Source organism: Danio rerio, chromosome 16 (assembly GCF_052040795.2).
Source record: "Danio rerio strain M-AB ecotype USA chromosome 16, GRCz13ab, whole genome shotgun sequence".
Taxonomy (NCBI): domain Eukaryota; kingdom Metazoa; phylum Chordata; class Actinopteri; order Cypriniformes; family Danionidae; genus Danio; species Danio rerio.
In genome coordinates this window covers 23,590,580-23,612,392 of record NC_141036.1, presented here as the reverse complement: position 1 = coordinate 23,612,392, position 21,813 = coordinate 23,590,580, and the positions used below count along the sequence as shown (strand labels likewise).

Below are 21,813 nucleotides of genomic sequence, written 5' to 3'. Positions count from 1 at the left end.
GGTAAACCCAAAATCAATGAAAAATCCAGCTGCATGTACAAAGATCTTTTCTATTTCAATTCAAGATACATTTAAGTAAATATATCTTGAATTAGCTTCATGACAAGTTTTCATCCATAACACGCAAAAATAGATGTCATCAAATTTTTTCTAGATTTTTGTATATAAAGTGTAAGTGAATGGAGAATAAGGGCAGTCAAAAGTTTAAAGATGACAAAATATATTATAAAACATTCTTGAAGTGGTCCAGATGACTTTTGTGATATATTTTAAGCCTGTTAAGAACATAGCAACTTGTTTTGCAGTACAATAAAACTAATGGATAAATGAGTCTGGCAGGTCATAATTGGTTAAGACTCAATACATACAAAGTACACCCTTCATAAATCTATATTTTAAATTCACATTTCTAATAAGAAGCTATGCAATATTATATTTGTGCAAACTGTATACATTAGTCAGTACTGAAGCCAAATCTGGAGCTTATCTAACAAAATGACTTACAATAACGGTCCAAAAACTAGTACAGAAAAATGTATGTGCTATAGAAAAATATTACATACAATATTTTGCTTGAATTTAAATGTATTGGCTTTCAATTTCTAAATATCTTTGGTTACTAAAATATTATTTTAATAAATATTTCTGCTTAATAAATTTGTTTTGTTTAAATGCACCAACATACATTGCCTATGTTCACTGAGAAATGGATTAAAATATTCATTTTCAAAATGGGGTGTACTTAGTTATGTAATACTGTAATAATACTCATGATGAATAGTTATGTAAGCACTGTAATAACAATTTCAAATCATGACACATTTCCTGGCATAAAACATAAATATTAGCATAAATTTCACAATTTTTTTTAAGTTATCAAAAATTTTCTTCATATTTTGAACTTGCCTGGTCACTACTCACTTTCATTGCATGCATCTACATTCTGCAAAACTTTGCCTTACATGTGGCCGTAAGGTTTAAAACAGCATGCAGGTCACTGCAACGATGTCATAATTATGATTTGTAAACACACTGTCTCTTTCAGTATGCCATATACACTGCAAAAAATGCTTTTCTAACTTAGGTTTTTTTGTCTTGTTTCTAGTCCAAATATCTAAAAACTCTTAAATCAAGAGGAAGTTTTTAGACATGCAAAACATACTGTCTTGTTTTAAGATATAATATGCCAAAATTAGGTGAGTTTTCCCTTAAAACAAGCTAAATAATCTGCCAATGGGGTAAGCAAAATAATCTTATGTCAAAAGGAAAAACAAGATTAATTTGCTTACCCCATTGGCAGATTATTTTGGTTGTTTAAAGGAAAAACTCCCTTAATATTGGGATATTATTTCTGAAAACAAGACAATATATTTTGCTTGCCTAGAAAATGTTTCTTGATATAAGAATTTTTAGATATTTGGACTAGAAACAAGACAAAAAATCTAAGTAAGAAAAGCATTTTTTGCAGTGTAGCATGTTGCTTTCACAAAACACCTTCACGGTCGCTGTTATTCCACATAATTCGCTCATCTCTTGAATGCTGCATGAGTTATTCTGCCATAGGCCGTGTATTCAATAACTCACTAGCATGGTGGAGTATTTTTCAAGTGGCCTGCCAGTGACCCTTTGCTCTTGAGGTGAGGTCAGGCTCTCCTGTAGGCCTCCCAGCTGTCTTTCTCTCTCTACACCCACACTTCCCTCTCCGCTTGCCCTCCGATTTCTCCCTCTCCCCCGCTTTTTCCTCTCCCTCTTCCAGAAGGCTTGACAGCTCCAAACAAAACATGGCCTGTGAGCTGACTGACACATTCTGCCTCTGAAAGGAGAGCATTTAACACGCCTCACACCCTGCACTGCCCACCACACACACACACACCCTCAAACAAAACGCCAGCATTGAGAGAGAGAAAAAAGTGCGGATCGGAGTTTGGGGGAAATCTGCACCTTGAAGAATAGAAAAGAGTTGAGAGAGGGAGGAAAAAGAGTTTTTTCAGGTTCAAAGGCAGTCTATTCTCCCGCCTGCACCCCTGTCAGTCATCCTGAGGCCGGAGGATAGCGCTCCATTTTCACTGGTGTCATTCATTCATTCGCAAGTCAGGGTGATGTGAACTCCAATGGGTTTGGTGGAGAGCTAAGGAAACTTCCTGTCAGGGCCTGCCGAGAGATCAACACCTGTTGGAGGGAGACGGAGGAGTCACTGAGGCCAGGCTGGAGGGATCCTTTTCAGCCCGCATTCAACAGGATTCACACATACATAAACATACAGACTTGACAAACACAAGCAGAGGATGCTATCTCCTTCCTGTGGCTGACAGTAACTTGATGCCACTATCATGTTGGTGTTTAAGTTATATCTAAGTTTCTCAATAGAAAATAACATTTATGTTAGGTTTTTTTATTTATGATGACATCACACAGCCTAAAACATGTTTATTGTTAGTAAAAGTGATTACTTTTAAATAGACTTTTACATGTAAAACCTCAAACGTCTCATTCATATAACAAAATAAAAGATAAAGAAATAAATAAATACAATATTTTAAAAAACAGAAAGTCATTCACACACCATTCTGCCAGGTGCCACTGGTCACAGCACACTTTTCATTTCTTTCCAGATTGTGCCTTTGTGGCCCATGTGATTCCAACAATTTTACTCATTTCATCAATTTTTCATCTTGGAGGTCTACTGAGTGGTCTTTTCTACTCATAATGCACAATATACAATTATAATGACCAGGGCTAGACATTTTGTTTTCAGTAAAATATATTTTATATGCATAAATTAGACTTTGGCATACTAAAATTCCTTGATTTAGATTTTGTGTCATGTTGCATGCCTCCTCGTTCATTTTACTTTTTGTGTGTGTTACGTTTGAGCTTGCTTAATGAGAAATAGCAAATGTGTCACATTGCAATTATTTTTCATTAATTATTTTTCATTAATTATTTCATATGACTTTTAAGGGCTCAAAAATACCACACCAAAAATAAATAATTATTTCTTAGCCACAAATTTTAAATGTGTCAAAACAAGCAAAATATAGCTGTAAACATGCTTTTTTATATAAAAAAAAAAAGATATTTAAAAAAAGAACTATTTTCAGGTGTCTAAAATATGCACAGTAATCTGTTCAGTAGGCTAAGGTCCCAGATTCCTGGATTACTACACATAAATGAAGAGATAACTTCATATCAAAGCAATGTTATTGTAAAAAAAAAAAAAAGATAATTAAACCATATTAACAAAAATAAAAATAACTGTAAGCAAAAGAAAGCAGGTGAAAAACATACTGTGTCATAATAAAAGGATGATCATGTACACCCAGTTAATGTTAGGCATGTAAATAATCTGTTCAAAGAATAATTAAAACAAAAGCAGTGACCGCTGCTGCTTACAAAAATTTATTTCTTTAAATCTTGAGCCAGTCTACTTTGTCCAGTCGTCTCGATTCTAAGATCACATTTGCATAAGTATTTTTCCATCTTTACTGTCAAACCCTGCTTTTAAGAAAACTAAAAGTTAACAATTATTTTCAACCAGCCAAAGTGGCTATAGTTAAAGAGGCTGTCTAATCCGCCACAGCTGAAATCTACCTGCATTTGGTGGGTTGGCGGGTGTTAATTTCAAGCCCTGATAATGACAATAAAATTCTGAATACATTTCAATAACTGATGAGGTCAGCAATTGCCAGTAAGCCACATGATTTGCCCCTGCCATCTGAACTTTGTTGATACTCAAGGCTGATTTATATTTCTGCATCAAGTGATTGGCGTGACCCACAGCGCCTGCATATATACTTCTGCATGCTGTTTGTGTTGCTCTGCAATAACAGTTCCGAAATGGTAGCTTGCAAGAGGTTTTTATGTTCCTCTGTGTTTAGTTTCTTTGTGGGTATTTTGTTTTTCTGAACATTACAAGTAGCTAAAACTCACTCATACAGAGGTCGGAACAGGCGAACATGCAACAACTTTAATCATAAAGTAAACACAAAATAAAAGTCCATTTGGGGCTACTTCACAGGACTCCACACTTAAAGTAAATACTCGCTCCATCGGGCTGGTTGCTCTCAGCACTGCTCACGCTTGTCACCGGAACCAAGCCAACCAATCACAGAGCTTGCGCTAGGCATCGTTGCAACATGTAGTTGCATTTTTTGAGAGCTGCACGTCTGTATCAACTACGGCGAGGGCTATGCAACCCCGCAAAGGCTGTGCCAATGCATGTGTTCTTGATGCAGGAGAATTAATTAGACTTCAGTGATGGCATCCCATATTGACAGATCACCTCACCGCATATGTTCTCTCAGTGATTCTCTTTACCTTAAGGTCTACTGCAGAGGTTCTAATGTCCAACTTTGTCAGTATTACTTGCAGCTGATCCTTGGTCTCAGTGATAAGCACGAGGTGACTCAATGATGGCAAAATGAGACAATACTTGATATTGATATTCCCACCACCTTAATAATCGATGTCTCTGATGATCTGTTCAAGATACTCCGTGAAGAGCTTCGTTGCGATACACATGCTTGACAGCTGGCACCCTTATAGGTGATGACAGCAGAGCGATGTCAGGGGTACATCTGGAATTCACCATTTAGATTAGTTGGTTATATTGTGGCTTCAATGCCTTTAGCACTGGATTGACCTCTACACTGTCAACGGCCTTCTCAAAGTCCACAAACAAAATGGAGAAAGGTAGCTTGTTCTCTTGCTTACTACAGTAAAGATAATGCTGCCCTTTTCAGATCTGTTCATTGATGTGCCCCATTGGGTGTAGGTTAATTTCACAGCTATCACTTTATCTAGCACTCAGAGCATAGGTCTGACCTTCCCAGAGAGGTTGATGCACCCCGAGTCTTCGAAGCCTGTTCCTTGCTCATGATGAACCAGATGCCCCCAAATGATCTGGCACTATCTGCATTTTCCTTCCATCTTAAAATCGCTTTCTTATTCTGTCAAGCCTTACACAGTCCTAGCATGTAATACCTCATCTTATTCTTCTCCTTGATTAGTTGTTTCTGTCCATTCTTACCTGCCAGTTACCGACAGTTGTTGGTACAAATGGCAATGTTAGTCCTGTTTCTTGATGGTCTTTTGGAACCTGAGGTTCTCAGTTGCCTCTTATTACTTGGGTTGCACTTTGCCACCATCGAGTGGTGGAATTGATGTTCAGGGTACTGAGGCCATTAGCCATTATATGGCACCATCCCATTGGCTAGGTGGGCTTCATTATAACCTGTTCAGTTTAGTTAGCTTTGACTTCTGGAGGGTCAATAGTCTGATATATTTGTAGCATGCTTACACCTGCCGGGGTGCAGCCCCCACTACCATAGTTATGGCTGAAGTGGTACTGTAACATGCCAATTTTATAAAAAAGGCACAGAAAGTGTTCATAGTGACTCTGAATTTAAATATAATGACAGGGTTTACATTATCATGGAAAGACACATGCATTTTAACCAGTTCTCAGCTGAAAAGTGATAAATAACATGAGCCAATGTACAGGTATGCAATTGATGTAAATATATATATATTCAATATATGGAAGGAGCCTGGTATATATACATGGAATTACCAATCTAATGTTTGAATTTAATGTTGCTTTCCTGGGTAAATTACAGCACCAAACTGCAAAATTTCGTTATAGGTAAAGAGAGCACAGAGTAGAAGAACGTGTTCAGCGTGGTCATCTCAAAATTTTATTCACATCTGAAATGAAAATTTAACAATTAAAAATACTGAAAGATGCATTTAGTTTAGCCTTCAACAACTTAAGGACACCAGGGGAAAACTGAAAAAGCACGTTTGACTGCAGAGTCTGACAGGGAACAAAAACCCTCTTGCAGCAAATCAACAGTGTTCGGGAGGTTTGATTCTTTCAGACAAAATTCACTGAGTGCATCAGTCTACCAGACACAGTATCAAGCTCATAGCCAGCCTGCAGAAAGATGTAGTGCTTTTTTTTTTCTCAAAAAGTGGAGCTTTTTGCAGTTATTCGCCTCATTATCCATTTAACTATGAGGTTTAAATATTGCATTTTTGGAACATTTAGTAACAAGATGTTTTTTTTTTTTTTTTTTTGCTGATTAGCTTGTTGGATGGTTGTCATAACCACACCTTTTGATGTATTAAAAACATTTCATACAAATTTAAAATAAATAAAAATGAAAACAATAGCCTACTTATTTTAAAATACAAATGTCAGATCATATATCATTAAAAAAGTTTTAAATTAAAAAAAAAATTTATTAGACAAATATCAAACTGGCCAGCACATTTAACTTTCCTCAGTCACATTTTGGATCGCTCAATTTGACAGAGTGACTTCAGAACAAGAACTTACGCCTTACCAAATTCCGTGTCCAATAGCCAACACAGGATTCAGCTTGGTCTTAAAGCCTTTTTCAGTAGGTTATTTTCACAATTTATCATGGCATAGTAGTCAAAATAGCACAAAGAGCTCATGTATGGGACAAATTCTCGACCTTTGTTTGTGAGGAGTGGGTCTTCCAACCCCCAATGGTTTCACGCCTAAGTATGTAACCCACTAGCTTGAGAAATTTTTGTATTTATTTTGTAGTTTGTGAATTGATAAAGCACAAAACAAATATGAATAAACCTCTGAATGTATGTTAAAATAAACAGCACAATGTAATAGGGAAATAAATCATCTTGAAAACATGGAGTTTTGATGTGTAGTTTTATAAATTGGTTTAATTGTTCTGTTTTTTATTATGAAAGTCTTGTTAACAATTGTTTTATATATATATATATAAACAATTATATACTAAAAATACATGAATAATATGTTAGATTTTATTAGACCTAAAATGACTACTCCATCATGACACAAAATACTGCACTGACCTCATGACATTGATTTCACAACAGTTCCTTGAACCCTTACTTAAACTCTCACGTCTCACGAGTTTTTCTAGTCTGTGTCCGCAGCTAGCAATCTGAGCCATGCATGTTGTCATTGCGCTGGACGCCAGAGGTGCCGTGATGCTAAATGAACTGACCACAGTCCTGCTATCAGGTAGATTCTCATGGAGAGCATTAGCACAGCTGTCCCTTGAGGCAGAGCTTTGAATAATGCATGCCAGAGTCAGGCTCTCAGTGGCCCGAGGCACATCTAGCGCTCTTGTTACCTCTCATGGCAGATCCTGTCAGAGTCACAGGTCAACATGTCGCCTGCTGGACTGTGTTACACACAGCTCAATCCACCACTGCCAGAGTCTGGTTTCAAAAGCAGAGCAGGGCTATAATCATGGCTTTTAAAAGAGCTATTGAACATAAATGATAGCTGATGGTGGACGATGGCTGTACTTTCTTTGCTTAGTATTTTTTATTTGGCATCTAGCATAAAAAGTGGTGACTGCACTATAAAGTTTATAAACTTATAAAATGTTTTGAGTAAAAATACATTTCAAGAAGAATTTTGCATGAATGTCTCAGTAAAAACAGTCATGTTGCTATTATTACTGTCCTCTATTTTATACTCCTAAAATTAAAGGTGCCAGGATGAAATAAAAAGGTGTTTTCAAAAGGAGGTTACGGCTCATCCTCTTTTAGTTCCTCAAAGATATTTTTAGTGAACAGTTCTTATTATATTTCATATTGTGTGAACAACTTAATATTCTCATGAACATTATTTTCACTTTAATGAATTGTTGATGTTCATTGGACATATGAACTCAAATGCGGACAACATTATAGTTTTTTTTAAAGTTGGAGTCAAGTTTAGGTCAGCTAAAAAAGTAATTAAATTGTTAAAGCTGCAAGCAGTGAGGAAAGGGACCTCGCACCCGGGCTCACCACTGCTCGATGGCTTTAGGATGTCAGAGAACAGTGAAGAAGAATAAATTAAGCTGATGAATAAATATATTTGATAAAAACTAAGAAAATCACAAATTTATGCCAAGCTGCCTCCTGTCAGCAAGTGGCGCTATGACTGTCAATGTTGACATGTAGATGTCTTCAGGGAAGTAATCTCATCGAAGTTGTAAATTTTCAGGCTGATCAGACATTGTGTGGCTGAGGTATAAGTACTTCCAAGTCCATGGCGATACACTGAATTTGCCAGTCTGCCACGGACATAGCCTTCGACGAAAACTAACAGTCTTTACAATTTCACATAACAAAGACTTTTGGATTATACTGACAAAACTTGGATTCAATCTGGTACAATTTCTAGGAGGAGTTTGTTACAGTGCAAAACATGCCATTCCTGTTGCCTGCAAGTGGCAAGTTTTCAGGTCAAGACTGTTGTCAAACATGTGGATTTTGAGGCAGATCAGATGTTTGTGACGAAACGTCAAAGTTTGTAAGGCCCCCACGGATACGCCCTTCCACAAAAACTCTAGATCCTCGCAATTTAACATTGCCAGGGCCTTTAGATGACAAAACCCAATTTTGGTGTCGATCTAATAAAATCCCTTTAATTCGTGAAAGTACAACACCTGGAAATGGCAAAAACTGCAAGTATTGACATGTTTGATGTGTGTTGACGTAGTACAGGACTACTTCGTCAAAAGTGGATAGGTGATGCTGTTGAGTCGCTTTGCCACACCCACTTTTAAAACTTATAACAAACATAAACGTTTGCCATATCTGGTGTGCCAGTAAAGTTTCAAGAGTTTTCAAGCAGGTTTAGACCATCAAAAATGTTAAGAAGAAAAAGAAGAAGCAAAGCACTACCGGTGCAGTGCTCAGTCCTTAAAATATTTCAGAGAGAAATTGAGTGAACAAATGTGCAACTAGTTACTAAATTATGCATTTTTTTATTATGTGAGTCACCATAAAGTTTTTATTTGAATCAATTAGATTTTTCTAAGGTTCACTAGGGCTGAATTAATTTAATTAAATTTACAGTAAAACTGTCAAATTGTGTAAAACTACTGTAATTGAAAAATATTTGTTTTCTTTTTAATACTCTTAAAAATAAAGGGGACTGAAAGAAACAAAAACATGTTTTCACAGTAAAGTAACAAATAACCAATAAACCAGTAACCCAATGATCTTTTTAGTTCTTCAAAGCTCTTCAGAGAAACATTCTCACAAACTGTGAAGAATATTTTAATAATCTAGAGAACCTTTTCATCCCCTTTTCAGATTTATTTACTTATTAATTTATTTATTTATTAATTTATTTATTTATTTATTTGTGTGTGTGTGTGTGTGTATATATATATATACATAAATAAATAAATAAATAATATTTATTTAATATAAATTTATAAATCTTTTTTCTTTTTTTTTTTCTTTTGTATTGAGGAACTTGTTCCATTGATATGAAATTGATATTGCATGGTAACTGAGCAAGAACTGAAATTTTGAAATGGAAGCCCTGCGATTATATTTTTGCTTGTAGAATCAAAAGGTGCAATTGACATTAAAAATTCTTCATGAAAACATTGGCACCTTTAAAGGACTTAATTTTTAAGAATTTCACTTTAAAATATCAAAAAATGAAGACAATGTTATGTATTTAATTTACCCATAAATGAGCCCAACAATGATTAAATCTAAAGAAATTTACAATTTTACCCAGACACAATTTTTGTCTTGTGCCACCTGTCAGTGCTGTCATATCCAGTTACCCACATATGTCGGTTTTATTTTTGAAGAGCATAGAACCACAACTGCAGATCCTGAAAAAAATGCAGAAGTAGAATCTGTAGCATTGAGAAAAACTATCATTTATTATCACCAAAAATAGCTCAATTATGGAAAAATTGCAAGGTTCCACACAATTCATTAATGTTGTCCCAACACAAAAAAATAACAAAAAGTTAATTTAAACAATTTAAATGGATTGAAGACAAAAACAATGGTCACACTTTACAATAAGGTTCATTAGTTAATGTTAATTAATGCATTTACTAACTTGAACAAACAATGAGCAATACATCTACTGTATACTATACTGCACTGTACTGTACTGCATGGACTTGGATGTTAATAATGCATTAGTTAATGTTCAATTATGATTAACAAATGCTGTACACGTGTTGTTCATGATTAGTTCATGTTAGTGAATGCACTAACTAATGAACCTTATTGTAAAGTGTTAACAAATCAATTAAGTCGTCCCAAGAAAATCTCAAGAACTGTGTTGTTTTAGCTCATTTTAAACAAGTAGTTTGAACAAGCAGTAAAAAATATTTTTTTTAAGTGCAGGGGATAAGCCAATGACTTTTAGCATAATGAGATTTAAGCACAAGAGTGGTAAAACAAGAACCTTTATTGGTTTTTCAAAAACAAAGAGAAGCTGTGTGTAAAAATTACAGCATATGCCTGTTGGAAATGCAGAACATGAAAAACATAAAACATGCACATTTGATATGGCAAAACCACTATAGAAGGTGCTGTCTACATTTTTGCAACATCTGCTAATAGACCCTTTTCATATTTCTGGTTTTCTCAGTAGCGGAAGACATCATAGCTGGGTAAACTTAGAGCGCAGTGAATGAGAGAGTACTACAAATATTTTTTTATCATATTTTTTATCAGATTTGCTGAAATAATAAAAGAAAAACTCCATGATGGTGTTATCAAGACATTAAGAAAAAGGGAAAAAATTGTGTAAGACTGATACCTTCAGCCAGTGGAGAGAATAACGTCAAATTTACTCTCAGCCTCATAGATGATGCATTAGAAACACCTCGCATAAGCTGTAATTCTTTTTTTGTAATTCGAGGCAAAGATGTTATAATTCATTCATAAATAAACATAAATGTTCATGTTTTGGTTTTTTTATCTGAATATTAAAAACTGTCAAGGATTTAAGATTATGATGACCTTTAAACGTGTCATAGCAGGCTTGTGAAAAGGGTCTAAAATTTCAGATTCACGTCCTTTATGTAGTTTCATGTCCTCATGGGTGGGGCTTCATACAGATCACCTAGACTAGCAAACCACTTGCCTAATCAGTTATTTAAAGTGAAAAAACACTGGGACCATATAGTTTTTACTTCAATTTTGCATTGCTTTTATGTCTTATGAGCTTCACCTGACTCAATCCTGAATTCTCTGCATCTCAAATACAACACAATACAAAGTGAACTACTGAGCAAACTGAGAACTCTAGAAAAGTTGTCTATAAAGGTAAGGCAAATGCATTCAATTACAAACCATAGATACACATAAGTTATTTTGTGGTATTTATTTGGTGCAAAGAACTGCAAGAAAATAACCTTGTATTCACAGACATTATGTCCCTGCAACTCTCATTAGTGTGAAAAGAAACAAAAGTTCACTGTAAAAAAAATATGTTAATCAACAGTTTCATATTTTGTGATTCACAAGTGTTTTCCATTAATTTACAGTTGGGAATTGCATTATGGCACCTTGATTTCTGCTCAGTCAACTTATAAATAACTCTACAGTTTAACAAAGTGACTTTTATTGACATTTTAGTAGTATGAATGTAATGATATAATGTATAAAAAATAATGGTAACACTTTACAGTATCAGTACATGAATAATGATTTTTTTTTTTTTTTTAAATGTTTCACCATTATTGGACAGGACAGTGGAGATTGACAGGCAGGAAAGTGTGTGAAGCAGAGACAGGGAAAGTATCGGCCTCGAGATGGGAATCATACTTGTCAACAGTAATGATGTTTTAACATGTGAACTTAACATTACATTATAATGAACTAATGATGAGTAAATGCATGCACTAATCATTAACTAAATTTAGACTTTTAGAACATGAGTCGCATGTGTTCATGAGTATATTATATCTTAATTACATGCTGTTAATTAATGTATTAATTAACATTTAAGTTAGAGCTGAATGTAAGCATCATGAACTCATGAGCAATTAATGTATAATTATGTCATGACTTTACTTGGAGGGGTACATCACCATTCACTCATCCTTAACTACTCATGAACTGCTCTGTTTAAAGTGTTCATGTTGATGTTGATGTTGACTGAACACTTACTTGAGTTTATGAGTAGTTAAGAATGTGTTAATGATGATGTGCCCCTCCAAGTAAAGTCACAATATAATTATACATTAACATATCATGAGTTCATGATGGTTAAATTAAGCATAAACTAATGTGCTGATTAATATATTAATTAAAAACCAAGCATGCACTAACAAGTAATTAAGGTAGCCGTTATTCCCACATGAACTCATGTGACTCATGTTGTAGTTAGTTAGTTGATGATTAGCACCTGCATTAACTCATCATTAGTTTATAATAAAGTAATGTTTAGTTTACATAATTAATACATGATTATTTTTGTATTGTTATTGTAAAGTGTAAGCAAAGTAATAAATAACAACAGAAAATTTACTGTCAGTTTATTACAAGGTTTTTTACTATACAACACCAACTGAGACAATATACTTTCAAACTATTAAAAATGGTTATAAATGTAAGGTTTTCAACTATTTTCAGCTATTTTACTGATATTTTTCACAGTGTTGTTGGTGTCATACAGTCCCTTAGTATCCATTTTACCAACTGCAGTAAAACATACTTTATGTTGAAGTACATTTGTGCAGTTTTACATAGAAAGGTTGTCTGAAGAATGTATTTCAATGAAACTGTATTGCAAAAATATCCATATTTAAACATTTTAAGTGTTTTAAGCATGTCTTAAGCACATTGGCTGAGCTCTAAGCAAACATATTATTCTGCATATGCTAAACAAAGCATTGGTCTCTTGTGTGAGCATGAAAATGTCAGCTTTTCTCTTTTTTACTTTTAGTGTAAAAGAGCATTGCTTTTTATTCGTTTGTTTTTTTTCGTAACAAGTTTCGTAACAAGCTGCCCTCACGAACTAACAGCAAAATGCTAATAATTCACCCAAAAAAGAAAAAAGTACTCACTATTTAGTATTTATAAACCTCAGTTGGTTCCAAAACTTTGTGAGTTTCCTTTTTCTGTTAAACACACACACACACACACACACACACACACACACACACACACACACACACACACACACACACACACACACACACGCACACACACACACACACACACAAAAGAAAACATATTTAAAAAAATGTAAGAAACATGTAACCATTGACTTCCATAGTAGGAAACAAATAGGGTGTCAATGTGTACAGATTTCTGACATTTCTTTTAGAATAAATAATATTTTTATCTAGAGTAAAATAGAAATTCAAATAGGTTAGTGGCATGTAAAGGATGAGTAAATGATGATGAGTGTGATCTATCCCTTTAATATGAAAAGTCTATTTCCCTCTAAATAATCATATAGGAAAACTACATATGTTTTATTATTTCAGTATTTGGTTGAATTATAATAGTTTCATGTTGTTGGAAAAGATTTTGCTTCATGGAAAATTTTGGAGTGCTTGTGAACCCATATTTTCTGTAGACCCTTATTTTCTTTTACCTTGTATAGTTTTGTTTATGGTTTTCAAGAAGAAAGTCATGCAAACTGTCAGTGTTAACATCTGTTTGACTTGGCGAGCTTCTACCATGTGACAGATAAATCTGAGCAAAAAGAGGTTGACATACACATACTATTTTTTATTCTACTATAATTCTATAGTTTCAAGTATTGAAAAAAAAAAAAAAAAAAAAAAATATATATATATATATATATATATATATATATATATATATATATATATATATATATATATATATATATACACTCTCAGAAAAAAAGGTACAAAATTGTACCTTTTAGGGTACAAATGGCCCGTCACTGGGGTGGTACCCTTAAGGGTACAAATTTGTACCTCTATTTAAAGGTACAAAATTGTACCTTCTACATTTGTACCCTTTAAGGGACAATTTTGTACCACCACCGAAGGTACAAAAATGTACCTTTTTATATTATATAGCATTTTCAGGGTACTGACCCAGGCATTTTGATCCTTTGGTGACTGCATGCATAAATAAAATATTTTGGTTCGCAGATGTCCATTTTTATTTATTAATGTAGAAATATTTCATTACAACTCACAACTGAATGTGTTAAGAAATAAAATTACACAGTAAATATAAAGCAGACATGTAAAACAGTAAAAAGAACAATTTAGAAAACAAATAAAAATTGTTCACTCACTGTACAGTATATAATCTACCCTTAATACAAAGACCACAAGAATACTGTTTAAGATTTATAAACACATTACACAGGCTACATCAAGTACTTCACTTTATAAAGTCCAAAGTATTCGTCTTTAGTCAGAATACTCAGTCATAATAAATAATTTGTCATCAACATTTTCTCTGTATTTCAGAATGAAGGCAATGTTTCTCTATAAATTGCTTCAACAGTGCAGAAAACCAAATACATCAGTAGCCTCTTCCTCAACACCAGTAGATTACTCCTCATCATCCTCAAGTGGAGTTGTAATTTGTTGTAACACAATATGTGTTTATGCTTTTGATAAACATGACATGTAAAGCATTCATATCTGGAAAATGTTCTTTGATAGTCATTAGGACCACAAGTTATTTAAAAATGTGCTTTATGCATGAATGAGAGCAGTGTGCTGGATTAACTTGATTGTGATTATCCCAAGAGCATGTAGAGAAACAAAAAACAAGGTTGATCACTCTGGAAACTGGAGTAGATCGAGGCTTGTCACCGTCCACCGTTCATTCAAAACATTCCACTGCAGAAACATCAAGGTGTTCTTCTAGTAAGATGGATATGTCAAAAATTTATATTCATCCACATCATTAGCCCGGCCAATCGCAATCCCATCAACTCTGAAGACTGCCGTGACTCGTCTTGTTAACACAGTTGTCCAGTCGGTGGCCTCCTCCTGTACTTGAACTGTTGGATGTGGTAAAGATGGTTCACTGTAAATGACAAAGCAATAATTACATTAATATCAGTCACTCTATCACTGATGAAGAGAAAATCAACATGCATAGAAAGTAAAATAATTAATATTCACCGATTTTAAAAAAAAAAGTATCACAGATTAAAAGACTAATATAAATTTCATTCATTCATTCAATTTCTTTTTGGCTTAGTCCCTTTATTAATCTGGGGTCGCCACAGTGGAATGAACCACCAACTTATCCAGCATATGTTTTATGCAGCAGATACCCTTCTAGCTGCAACCCAGTATTACGAAACATCCAGACACACTTATTCACACACACAATTATACACTACAGACAAATAAGCTTACCAAATTCAGCTATAGCGCATGTCTTTGGACTTGTGGGGAAACCGGAGCACTTGGAGGAAACCCTCACGAACACTGGAAGAATATGCAAACTCCTCACACAAATGCCAACTGACCCAGCCGAGGCTCGAACCAGCGACCTTCTTGCTGTAAGGTGACAGCACTACCCACTGCATCATCCTAATATAAAGAATATCAAGCATTATAAAATGCATTTATCACAGCATATACTAAACAGAAAACAACATACGCACCGGAGCACAACGAAATGTTGAAGTGTCTCGCTTAACAAGGCTGGCAACATGAGAAGTGCTGCTGTAAAATCAATTCCTGGAACATAAAATGTGGCATACAAACAAATATGAAGGAATCCATACAAAGCTAGAATTTAATAATATTAAATCAAATGGAGAAAGTTTAGAAAGAGTACCTTAGAGTCAGGTCCATAGCATTCTTCAGTTGATCTCTCGTCTTTCGATGAAAACCTAGAAAATAATTTTAAACACGTGGGTGTACATTTATTGTTGTTTCTAAGTAAAAACCTACAAATTTAAAACAGTATGTAAGCCATTAAAACCATGGTATAGATAATGAGACATACTTACATCTTGTAACTGAGCCATGCTTTCATATGACATGCCTTCATTGGTCTGATGCTGTTAGCCTGCATTATGTTGTTCAATCTTGTCCTGAAATACAATTGGAAACTTCATAAACTTCAGGAAAGCAATAAGATAAAGCAATAACTATTTATTTATAGTATTTTATTTATATATATAAGTATAACGTTAAACGATAGTAAAGCACCAACAATTCTGGACATGAGAGTTTGTGGACACTCCTCAACATTAATGTAACTTAGACACTGAAACGAAGATATGTTCAAGCATACACACGCCACGTTTGTAACTAGCCACGTTTACATAATCAGTCGCTTTGCCGGTGACAAAATTGTGATTTTTCTTCACAAAATGGCGGTGTATATAACCGTCTAAAATTACATTTCCGCGGTCAACCGTGGCTAGAAAATGGCCTCAAAATATAAAACATTATCGATAATTACAAATTCCAGTATTAATAACAAAAGGTTTTATATCAAGGTATATGAAGACTTTAGTCGCGCCAGCTCCGGGCCACACCGCACATTACTCACGGCCCGATTCCGGTGCACGGTTACGGCAGCGTCGGCTCGCTTCTGCCGCCGCATATGGCCCGAGTAACGATACAGCAGACGGACTCGGGCAGGCGAGAATCTAGCCGCAACTGGCCCAAGTGTATTTTGCTATCTGGGTTGCGATTATATTCCGCCGTGGCAACACTTATAAGGCGCGAATACGTAACGTAGGCGATAAAGGGAACTTTTACACCGAGAAAACTAACAGCATATAGTACTTACCTTCTATAACGTTATGTCCCTCGGTGACTTCGATATCACGTTGTATTAATTTCTTTAATAAGCTGCAGACATCTTAGCAAACTCCATCCTGCAGGCCAACGTAACGTTACGTTACACCAGCCAGCCCGGAGCACAAAGCGGGGGAAAGCCGAGACCGGAGAGTCAGACAAAATCAACAGAACACGGCTTCACATGTAAAAATGAGACTGAAAATATATCTTTAATACATTCTTACCTGAAAAGTGTGGACTCCAAAATAGACTTTTCTTTGAAAAGCGTGCGAAGTTCTGTGTAAACAGCCAGCATACTCGACCGACCGCCTCAGTAACAAACACTACTATAACGTCTCAACAAGCCAAATTCTTAAAGAGACAGCAACATCACCACCTGTATGAAGATGCTGTCCCTCTGCATGGTTCTTATTCTTCATCTCATATATACTATAGGGACTTAAACAGTAAGCAAAGACCAGTATTTACGTTTTTAATGATTAAAATTACATTTAATTATAAATTAAATTATTAACATTTTTGAGAAAAAATGTAATTTAAATACATGAAAAAAAATTAATTATTAAAATATTTAATTCAATCAATTTATTTATTTATTATATTTTTAAATTATGTATTTTAGTATTAATGTTTAGTATTAATACATTTAAATTAGTGTTATATAGTGTCTTGATCTTATCAAGAGCTGAGGGTACAATTTTGTTCCTATAGGGAAACAAAATATATAATTGTACCTTTAAAGGTGAATAATGAAATGGTTTAAATGCCATGTTTAGAGTAAAGCAAACAGGGAAATGCAAGACCATTTACTGCTTTACATATAAGAAGTAATGTTTTAATCTGGATATGAGATGCTACAGATGAACAGTGCACTCTCAGAAAAAAAGGTACAATGAGGGTACAATTTTGTTCCCAGAGGGAACAAAATATAAAATTGTACCTTTAAAGGTCCCATATTGGTCCTTTATGGTACAATTTTGTATCCAAATGTGCTATAAAAGGTACAAAAATGTACCTTTCAAACCTAAATCTGGACATTTGTACCTTTATAGCTCATTTGGGTACAAAATTGTACCCTAAGGACCAATATGGGACCTTTAAAGGTACAATTTTATATTTTGTTCCCTCTAGGAACAAAATTGTACCCTCATTGTACCTTTTTTTCTGAGAGTGTATATATATATATATATATATATATATATATTTTAATGTGTTAGCTTTCCTATTATTTCTGGCAAAAAAACATCATCTAAATTGGAGCTAACACACCTGAATCTTATTCTTTTTAGACAGAGAAACACAGACAGACGCAGTTTTCAGTCTTAATTAGAGAGAATGAAAGGATTGTGTGTGGGCTTGAGGAGGGAAATGAGTGTAATGCTCTGCTGAAAGTGATCCCTGTCACACACAGGATGTCTGTTCGCTTTCTCCACAGCCCCTGTCACACACACACACGCACACACATACATACATATTAAGAAACGAATGACCAAGAGAGAGGCGTCAAAACAGAGAGAGTGAGACAACTGCCGATTCCCAAGTCTGTTGTTGCAGGGCCGAGCAAACTGGAATTCCCCATTCATTTATGTAAAGCCACCCGTAGTCCCTGCCATGACTTACAATGACTATAATGCCTTTATATTTATAATCTCTTACACATTCACACAAGCAAAGGAGGGATTTTTTTCTCCAAACAAATCTTCGTGCTCAAAATATACATAGTAACATAAAAATACATGATTCAAAAATGAGTCGCATTTTGCTGTCTGACTGCGCCAAATCAAACTGACAAAATTGATCATCGTTTTGATTATTTTATTTTGGGTCATGAGTTCAGTTCACTCTCATGCACAGGCACTTCACCATTGACTTCCATTTTTACTGTCTTTGGTTGCTTTGAGTATCCTCTGTTAGTTATGTCTTTTGTTAATAAATTATTTTTCTTTATGATTTACCTGGTCCGCATTGTCTCTTTTGTTACAATTTTGAGCCGGTTGTAACATATGTCAGGGACATTTGTAACAATATCTACATAGAATATTAAGTCTGACTAAAGTGTCTACTTGTCTCGAACTACTTTTATTAAAATCAATTATTTTATCTACTGGTGAAATAATGCTATCATTACTCAGATTAACAACAAACATGTACATGTAAATTTACATAACTTATTCTGAATTGTATTTATTAAGAGAATAAGTGATACTGAGAAATTGTTTTATTTGAAATTATTGAAAAGATCTTGTTGACAACCAGATAAAAATTTAGGATAGCAAGTATAAATATTTAAGATTAATATTGGAGGGCTGCACTGTGATAATAAACAAAATAGTCTTGTTTACAATATGCCTGACACTATTTATTTAAATACAAACTAGCAGATTTAACACTGAACAAGGGTCTTTCTTTAAATCATGTCAAAAAATTTACGACAAGAGTCATCAGATGCACAGAAAAACAAAAGAAAACTGTATAATGCACATAAAAAAGCTGTTCAAAAAGCTACATTACACACCATATATATATATATATATATATATATATATATATATATATATATATATATATATATATATATATATATATATATATATATATATATATATCTTTTAATCATCCGTAGTGATTGCAAACTCAATTATTTTGGAACAATTAGATTTCTTTTTGTGTCAATAATGAAAGCCATATAAGTATAATTTAGTTAAACCATCGTTTGTAACACATTTCATATAATGCAACACCTCAGCTAAGACAACATATCTCAGGAATGTAAATTCCAAGTATTGGAAATGTTATTCCTAAATGTTCTCAAAACATTCAAAGTGTCAAGACACGATTTAAAAGTTTGTTTGTTTTTTGGTTATGCAAACTTTAGAGGGAACAAAGTAGCAAAAGTACAAGTAGTATAACAAGTAGTAAAACACAGCAATGCCATGAGTGTAAGAGGCATTTTTTTCATTGCAAGATGATATATCAATACAATTTTTTTATTTATAAATAAGTTTTTATGAGTGTAATGTTTAAAAGGGCTAGACAGTTCATCTCCTTACAATTATATGGTTCTTTCATTTTTCAAAATTGAATTATTTACATATTATTTTATTACAGCTTGTTAATATTGTGTACTTTTTAAGTTGTGCATATATGTACAGTTGAAGTTAGAATTATTAGCCCCCCTGAATTATTAGACTGCTTGTTTATTTTTCCCCAATTTCTGTTTTACAGAGAGCAGATTTTTTCAACACATTTCTAAACATAATAGTTTTTAATAACTCATTTCTAATAATGAACTATTTTGTCTTCACCATGATGACAGTACATAATATTTGACTAGATATTTTTCAAGAGACTTCTGTACAGCTTAAAGTAACATTTAAAGGTTTAACTAGATTAATTAGGTTAACTAGGCAGGTTAGGGTAATTAGGCAAGTTATAGTATAATAATGATTTCTTCTGTAGATTATAGAGATGAGATATAGCTTAAAGGGGCTAATAATTTTGTCCGTGAAATGGTTTAAAAAATTAAAAACTGCTTTTATTCTAGCCAAAACTACGAAAAAAAAAGAATTTCCCCTGAAGAAAAAATGTTAATAGACATACTGTGAAAATTTCCTTGCTCTGTTAAACATCATTTGGAAAATTGTTAAAGAAAAAGAAAGAAAAAAATTATATATATATATATATATATATATATATATATATATATATATATATATATATATATATATATATATATATATACATATACATATACATAAAGACAAGGCAACATTAAACTAATGTTTGTTTAATGTTACAGGACAAAAATTATTACTTAATTAGAAAACTTTTTCTTTTAGCTCTTATAATAATTGTCAATGTTTTTGCATTCTCATAAAAATTTAATTTTTGGGGAATTTGTTAACTGCAAAAAGTTAAAAGCAAATGGATATTAAACTAATGTTACAGAAACATTATGATTATGGTGAATCAGCCCATTGCAACTACTAAAACTCAAAAGTTTTGGCACTGTTTTAACATTCAGCACAAGCCTGTGAAACAGAGCGCAAGGGAGAATATTATTCCAGGGTGTTTTGGCACCAGAGGACAGCGCTATGAAAGGTTACCCAGGTGGTCTTTCCTCAACTCCTTCGTTTCTCCCCCAGCAGAACGTCAGTTTCAATTCCCAGCCTCAATTCCCCAGTCCCTCACCCAAATCATCATGTGAACCTCAGATTGCTTAAATATGGGGCCGTGAATCTGATACTCTGTTGGGCTTTGAGACTTGATGGAGGTGCTGAGAGCCGGCTGATGAGGGGGCCCAGCCGTCCGCCATATTGCCGCCCAGTATGCCGTGTCATGTTCTCTGAACAATCGCCCGTGTCCCTCTAGTTGGGTAAACAACAGAGGCTGTCAGCCGGTGTCAGGTTTGGGCTTTTCAAAGCAAAAGACAGAGAATGACAGATGACTGCTCTGAGTTTGGCCGACACTTTGCTGATAATAGTGATCTGAGCACTGATATGGAGAGGCAGAGTGCGATGGGTGAGCGTGATATAACAGGTAAAACATACAAAACCCACAGTTTTGACAAACACACTGCTGGGAAAGACTGCGAGGAGCTTTCACTGAGATCCCCTGACTCAATCCACTCTTCGATTCATCTGTGGCGAAATTTGATGTGTGTTGAGATTGAATCACATCCACAATGAAGTAGATTGAAATCAAAAAGCTGAATTTAAGACTCGTTCAAACGCATGAAAAAGAGATTAAGTAAATGAAAGGAGTAAACTAACAGAGGGAATGTAAGAAAAAGTGTGAGTCAGTAAAGTACAAATAATTGTTATTTTAAATATTAAAGATTTTTTACTGTAATAAATTGTCGTTAAATTGGATGCAGGTGGTCAGCAAAACTTGTTGACCAACTTAAAATAATAATAAATGTCAAATAAACTTTGAAAAAGGAAAATTTAGTTAAAATTATTGACAAAAACAATTAGAGAGAATCCTCTGGTGAAGAAAAATGTCTGGTTTTGTTTGTGCCAATATTAGAGTGAGTCAAAATTAACAGGTTATTATTTGTTCAATAAATGTGGTGAAAATTACTTTATTCCTGTGTTAAGGAATTTTATGTAAATTAAAATGTTGGTTTACAAAATGTGAATAAAAATAAGTGCAAATTAAGCTTTCTTTGCAAATATTCGCTATTCTTTAGTACGTTGGATTAAAATCTGAAATAATAATAATATATATATATATATATATTACTTGAATCGAGCGT

General features: G+C 34.0%; 1 long non-coding RNA gene across 1 annotated transcript; it reads right to left on the bottom strand.

Annotated features, from left to right (window-relative positions):
- Nucleotides 1-13,906: 13,906 nt before the first annotated feature.
- LOC147840247 (uncharacterized) lies at nucleotides 13,907-16,886 on the bottom strand. The gene is made up of 7 exons (XR_015511340.1): nucleotides 16,781-16,886; nucleotides 16,546-16,633; nucleotides 15,755-15,838; nucleotides 15,580-15,634; nucleotides 15,404-15,479; nucleotides 15,153-15,329; nucleotides 13,907-14,814 (listed from the first exon to the last, which is right to left on the bottom strand). It is a non-coding gene; the product is annotated as an uncharacterized LOC147840247 (long non-coding RNA).
- Between the last annotated feature and the right edge of the window lie 4,927 nt (nucleotides 16,887-21,813).